The following is a 7,722-nucleotide window of genomic DNA, read 5'->3' on the forward strand; positions in this document are numbered from 1 at the left end:
AAGCAAGTAAGCTAGTTCTTAGCCACAGAATTTTTTTTTCAGTGTTTGCAATCAAACCCAGGCTTTGCACGTGATAGGCAAGCACTATATCACCAAGCTACCTTCTGAGCCATGGAATTTGTACTGTTAATGGATCCTCACATGATCATGGTGCTTAGCTAGGTGTGGTGTCCACTTGTATAAAGGATGATGCAGAGTAGATTAGAGCGCTATACACCAATTCATCTCTTCCTTCCTTATCCTCAGTTTCTCTAGGGGAGGGACATCAATAATTCTTCTCTCAATTTTGCTGAAAAGCAAGTTGAGAGTCCAGAGACTTTCACAGATGTGCCCAAGGTCACTCTTCAACTAGAGGTCACTCTGGTCTCCTACCAACCAGTAGAAACAGAAAGATGGCAAAATATCATCCTAAGGAATACTTGCTTCACTTCTCTGCAAGACAAGTCTGACCCACTTGGTTAGCCAGGGAGTCTGTTGCCCAAAGTACAAAAAGGAGCAAATCTGTGGAACTTCCAGGTGTGTAGAACAGAGCCCAAGGCGAGGTTAGTCCCTGGGAGTGAAGTGGCACCCCCATTCTCCACAGAAAAGCCCTCTTCACCATGGCTGATTTTAGGACTGTCAGCAAAAGAGTCCATTGTAGATAAACTTCCTATTTTCATGTTGCCCTGTTTACTTGGCCACTGGCTGAGAAGATACCAGTACTCCAGGTGCTGGACACCCCCTTACTAGTTTTTCATAAACATATCCAATATAGTACTTTGAAGAAATGTGCAAACAAGGCCTCTGGCCTTGAGCTGGGGCTTCACAGAGATGTCTACATTTTTAAGATAAGTTACAAATGGGCTCCATGGTAACAGCTGGCAGGGGGAGACTAGAAAGAAGAGAAGAAGCTCTCCCCTTCTCAGGTGTTGTCCTTGAAGAGTTAACATGCCCAGAACAGTGAAAGAAAAAGCTGCTTTTATGTGAACTTCTGCAGACTGTGAACTTCAGAGCCCCTCCCCTTACATGCTGGGTATAAAACTCTGAAACTCCCTGAACTCGGGGTTCAGGGGATTGATCGATTACAGCAAAGGCTGTACCCTCTGAACCAGGCTGCAGCCAAATAAAACTGTTTCCTGCTATCTTCGGTGCCTTGCCTCGTTTGTCCCTATAACAGGAGCTTGGAGTTCTAACTTTGCGATGTGATTCAGCCCAAGCCACTTGACTTCTCTATGTCTGTTCTTTACCTATTAATAACAATGCACAACGTCTTTGTTAGGATTAGCTACAGTAATGGAAAATGCATAGTGCTGTTAGTCCTGATGTGATTCCTAGGAACAGAAGGGATCCACAGCCATCTGCCAATAGTTATGAGTAAAATATGTGCTAGCTGCCCTCAAAATAAGCATTTGCTTCTGAAAAACCAGCCTCTACCTCAGAGCAAAGTCTGTCCAAGGAAGGGACATCACCTTTGTCCTTGAAAAGACCCACAGAGCACTCCTAGGCACATTCCCACCCTGCTAAGTTGTTTATCTACAAATAACAGGAGAGATCTGCTGCGCCAGGTGTCCCTGACTCAGTCAGGCTAGGTGGGGATCCATAGCAACCCCCTAGCAGCCATCAATCAGCATGGGACAGGGAAATACCTGGGATGCCAGATGACCCTCCCAGTAGTTTATGGTGGTTGATAACATGTTGGGAAACCATGTAGTTTAGCACGTACACCCCTTTTGGCTTAAGCCAATCAGTTCAAACGAATCCCCCTCTTGTAGTAACCAATCACCCCTACCCAACTTGTTCCCGCCAGTGAATGTGCTAATCATGTTTTACAGTTGTTATTTGATTTTTCTGCGGTGTGTGATGATTCACTAAGAGATGCTATGATGTATGTGGGGGTCCCTGCCTTCTCCAAAGAATGCATAAAACTGCTGCAAACCCTGGGCTCGGGGCCTCTCAGCATCACCAGTTGCTGTGTGTGCGCGTGGAGGACTGAGCTAGCTTGCAATAAACACCTCTTTGCTGTTTACATTGGTCTTGGTCTCTGGTGGTCTTTTGGGGGTCCCGAATTCAAGCATAACACTTCTCAGAGTGAGCTGGAGGCCTGAGGCTGGACTTTGACCTCTTCAGAAGCTCTAGAGACCCTGGCAGAGAGCAGTATGGTCTTAAGAGGAATAAGAAATGAAATGCACAAACATTTATCAGGAGTGAATTTTCTGAAGACTTGGGGCTGGGAAATGGTTAAAATCAGGGCTTAGTTTTTTAAATTGTGCTAAAATATACATAACACAAAAATTTCCATTTTAAATACATGGTTCAATGGCATTAAGTACATTCACGTTGTGCAACCATCACCACCATCCTTCTCCAGCAATTGTTTAATCTTGCAAAGTCAAAATACTATACATCCAGGGCTGGGGTTGTGGCTCAGTGGTAGAGTGCTTGCCTAGCATGTGTGAGCTACTGGGTTCAATTCTCAGCACCACATAAAAATAAACAAAATAAAGGTCTATTGACAACCAAAACAAAAATCAGAAAAAAAATACTATACATCCGCATCCAACACTATTCTCCATTGGCCCTTCCTCCAAGCTCCCATCAACTACCACTCTACTTTGTGTCTCTATCACTTGAACTATTATAGGTAACTCCATTGAATGGATTCATATGATATTTGTCTTTTTGTGAGTGGATTGTTTCATTTAGCATAATGCCCTCAAGATTTATCCTTAAATTTCCATACCTTTAAAGGCCAAATTAGGTTCTATTGAATGTAGATGAATTTTTTGTTTATCCATTCATCCATTGATGGATGCTTATGTTGCTCCACCTTTGGCTATTGTGAACAGTGCTTCCATAAACATGGGTTTACAAATGTCTCTTTGAAACTCTGCTTTCAATTCCTTGAGGTATGTAGGAAGTAGAATTGCTTAATCATGTGGTACTTCTATTTTTTTTTTAAGAAACCTCCCTACTGTTTTCCACAGCAGCTGGACCATTTTATATTCACACCAGCAATGGGCAAAGGTTCCATTTTCTCCAAATATTTGCGAACCCTTGTTGTTTTCTGTCTTAAAAAAAAAAAAAATTAGCTGTGTTAGCTTTTTGTCACCATGATCGAACAAAATACCTGACAAGAACTGCCACAGTCTGGCTGGGCACAAATAACTGAGCCACCACAAAGCCTTGTAGGTTTAAACAGCAACTCTTTATTCCCCAACTCTCACCGGCACTGCACACACACACTACTCGGGAACACACACTCTCCTCCTGGCTCCGCGAACCCAATCTCTCCGAACCCCCAGGAGAACTCCACCAGGAACTCTAAAGTAGCGGGCAGATTCCCAGAGCCGCCCTATTCCTGGAGCAGGGTCCATATACAACTCAATCAATCCAGCATCACAGCAATTATATACAACTTAAATCATCATCTCAATGGTTCGCTGGCGTCACCTTTCAACCATTCCCTCTGGCAATATGCCTGGCTTCATTCTGACTGGACTGCGGCTCTCAACAAGAACAACTAGAGAAGGCAAGATTTATTGTGGCTCATAGTTTCAGAGAATTCAGTACTTGATCAGCTAGTTCCATTACTGTGGGCCTGAGGTGAGGCAGAATATCATGGCAGAAGAGCATGGCAGGGGAAAACCGTTCCGCTCATAGAAGCCAGGGGAGACAGGGAACAGGGACAAGAAATACCCTTCTAGAATTCACCCCCAGTGACCTACTTCTTCCATGTAGGTCTCACCTCCCAGTAGTCCATTCAGTCATCAGCGGAGCCCCATGATCTAATCACTTCCCAAGAGCCCCACTTCTGAATACCTGAGATTTTGGGAGACATTCCAGAACTACAGTGTATCAGAAGCCATCCTAATCAGTGTGAAATGATATCTTATTGTAGTTTTGATTTGTATTTCCCTAATGATCAGTGATTTTGAACATATTTTCATGTGCTTTTTGGCTATTTGTATATCTTCTTTTGATATATATATATATATATATATATATATATATATATATATATATATATTCAAGCCCTGTGCTGATTTTTAAATCATATTTTAAAGAAAATTGTTGATTTTTAGGACTTCTTTGTAAATTCCATTTATCAATTACTTATCAGGTATGTAATTGTCAAATATTTTCTCCCATTCTGTGGAATGCCTTTTACTCTGTTGAAAGTTTCCTTATCTGGAGACTTGAGCAGGGTTTGGGTTTTGAACTCAAAATACCTGGGTTCAAAATCTGGCTATGTGACAGTGGGCAAGTAACTTAAGCTTCTTGAGCTTGCCCTAGTCTTTTTCATCTGAAAAACAGAGATGATTCTTACAATAGGACCTAGCTTATAAGACTGAATAAATGAGATCATCATGTAAAATCTTACCTCAGAGCCTTGCCCAGTTAAGTGCTCAATAAGTGGTAGCCTTTATTTAGTATCAGCTTAAGAAGGAACCAGAATGACGTAACTGAAATGTGATATTAGCTATTATCAAATGGGTGAGTAGGCCAATCATACTAAGAAACCAATCAGAGCATAATAATATTACATAACACTTAACACTTGTGTAGCAAGTTGCAGTTTACAAAGCATTTAAACATTCGTCATTCATTCAACAGGCTCCTCTGGGGACATAATGATGAGTAAGACACAGTCTTGCAGAACTGAGAGGGAGAAATTAACAAGGAAAAGGGCAGTTTTAATCAGGCTGGTAAGTGCTAAAAGGACGGGAGTATGGGGTGCTGGGGGGAGTGGCACAGAGAAAGAGCAGTTCAGATTGGGGGAGTCCCTCCTGGGTAGGTAATAGAGAATTCCACAGGATTACTGGGTTAATGGAAGGAAAGGGGGAGCTGGAAGGGCCTGAATGTTTAAGGTAGAACAAGAAGCTAGGTCAAATGCCAGAAGCAAGAGAGGCTGGCTTATTGGGGAACAGCTATTGGTTTACTATGGCTGGAGGCTAAAATTCAAGAGGGAAGAGTGGAATGGGATGACCCAGGGGGGAAAGATCAGTAGGTGTGAGACCACAAAGTCTTGGAGCCCAGAGTTAAGGAGTTGAAATTTTTATCCTGAGAACAATAGGGAGCTATGGAAGGGTTTGGAGCAGATGAGTGTTGTGACTGAGTTTGCCTTTTAGAAAGATCTTTTTGACTGCAGTGTGCAGAGCAGAAAAAAGGGGACACAGCTAAGAAAAGAACAATGATAAGAAAAGAACAAGGAATCGCAGGGTTCAAGAGACATTTAGGATAAAATGGAGCAGATATGGGAACTAAATGAATGACCTGAGTTTGCAAGTAACTAACTCAGGTATCATCATCAATTTCACTCAAACAGAGCAATTGAGATTGAGGAAGGCCAAGTGATTTGTATGTGGGTCCCAAGCTGGAAATGATCCAATTAGGACTCTGGCTTTCCACTTTGACATCCTTTGATCACTATATGAGAACATGCTGTTAAGACAAGTGTGTAAATCTCCTTTGTTTCCCTAGTGACTGCTATACAGCAAATAATCATTCCAGAGGTATTTTATCTGAGTTTTTCATTGATCATTCATATACTGTGGCTTCCAATCCTTGACCTTCAAGTAATTCTTTTACTTCCCATTCTGTTTAATAAGAGTTTAATGAGATCAGCAAACCCTTCCATCTCAGGGAGGCTCAAATAAACAGCTTAAGGCTCAAAAACAGGAAGCCCAAGACCTAGCCTTGCCACAAAGTATCTGTCATATACAAATAGTCACTTTATTTTTTATAAATTCTTGTCTGAAAAAACCAGGAGAATAGGATAGATGCATACTCACTCCAATTCAATAAATTTATGAATGTCTTCCAAAATAAATGTAACTTCAAAGTAATAACCACTCTCTCTCTCATTAGTCTGTTTGGTAAGTTGTGTTTCTGGTCCCATAATACCCTTGTCATGATAGGGATTTTCCCTGAAACTCTACTGTTTGATCACCAGGGAGTATATCCCTGCCCCATAGTTCCTGAGCATGATGTTATTAAACTCAAAACTGTCAACCAAGATACATGTTTTTTTTAACCTGAGACACTTGTATTGCTAATATATATACAATATACATATGTATTGCATATGCACATATATATGGAAAATTCACTGTTATAAAACCAACAGAAAGACAAGAAAAACAAGGGGTGAAACTACAGTCCATAAAAAGTTCATCTACTGTGCCTATTCTGAAGCATCAATGAGAAGGGGCATTATCTGTGTAGATGGTGAGGCCCTGCACAGGCACAGGGTGATAATGGCAGTATGATTCTTTCACAGCATGGCAAGTCTTAGAGTAAAAGAGGGCCTTTGGTGATGTAAACTTACCCAGGACTTGGGGCTGCAGCTCCTGTTTAACAGGAAGGATGGAGCTCTGACATGCAGCTCTACTCCCAGGGGCTAGGCTCTAAGGTCTCAGGGCCTGTGTAGTGAACTCTTTGGGATATGGGAGCCAAGGTCAAGTTCCAAAAGAGACCAGTACTTCTGATGGTGACCTCCCATGGCTTCCATGAGCAACAGGAAGTGCTGGGCTTAAGGACCCTGATTCCTAAACCCCTCCTGTAAGGCAATGGAACTCCTGAATGGATGTTTCTCTTTGGTGAGTACTCATAGCCCACTCTGGCTGTAGCATGGTGACCAGGAGGCCAGCAAGAGGCCAAGTCACTCCCTGACTTGTATGTGGGGGACAAAAGAGGCAAAATCTCACTTAGGAGGTAAAATCTCTCATTGTCCCCAGCATCAGAGCAGAATAACACCTGGCCATAAGGGCAGAAACCTCATGGGAGACTTGTAAGGATCCAAATGAAGAAATGAAGGGTGATTGGAGGCCCTTGGAAGATATACCCTGGTTAAGTAGAAGAGAAATGACATTAATGGTGACAGTGATTCCAGAGTCCCTTGATTCATTCCATGAACATTTTCCAAACACATTCTTTGTACAGAATCCCATGATAAGGACCATGAGTGTTACAAACTTGAGAAAGGCCTGACTTTTCCCCCTAAAGGGGCTGTGCTTTTCTTTCTTCTTTTTATTACTCTTTAAATTTGTATTCTAATTAGTTATACATGATAGTAAGATGCATTTTGACATAATGTATACAATGGAGCACAACTTCTCATTCCTCTGGCTGTACATGGTGCAGAGTCATACCAGTAGTGTAATCATACATGTATATAGGGTAATAATATTTTCCTTTCAGTACAAGGGATTGAACCCAGGGCTGGTAAACCACTGAGCACATCCCCAGCCCTTTTTATTTATTTTTTTAAATTTTGAGACAGGATCTGGCTAAATTGCTCAAAGCCTTGCTAAATTGCAAAGATTGGCTTTGAATTTGTGACCTTTCTGCCTCACCCTCTGGAGCCTCTGGGCTTACAGATGCACTCTACCACTCCTGGCTGGGGGGTAGGGAGTATTTTTCTAGAGAAGTTAAACCAAGGACCTGCATAGTGCTAATTCAGGATAGCCTAGGAGAGGAGGAGGAGATGCAGAAGAAAAGGGTGCCCAGAGGCATTGAATTTTGAGCAGGTCTGTAAAGGAGGTGCCTCTTCCTCTGTCCCTTGCTGACCGTTGGTTATGTGTCTCCAAAGGAAAAAGACTCCGCCACTTGTGTTGACTGACAGGGGCTGGGTAGGTAGAGAGCACTTTTCCCTAAGGAAATATGTCAACGTCGTCCAAGTGTCTGTTTTCTCACTGAGACTGAATAAGGGCAAGCCAAGAGTCTTAAGCACCTGTGAGTCTG

Source organism: Urocitellus parryii, chromosome X (genome assembly GCF_045843805.1).
Source record: "Urocitellus parryii isolate mUroPar1 chromosome X, mUroPar1.hap1, whole genome shotgun sequence".
In the NCBI taxonomy this organism is placed as follows: Eukaryota; Metazoa; Chordata; class Mammalia; order Rodentia; family Sciuridae; genus Urocitellus; species Urocitellus parryii.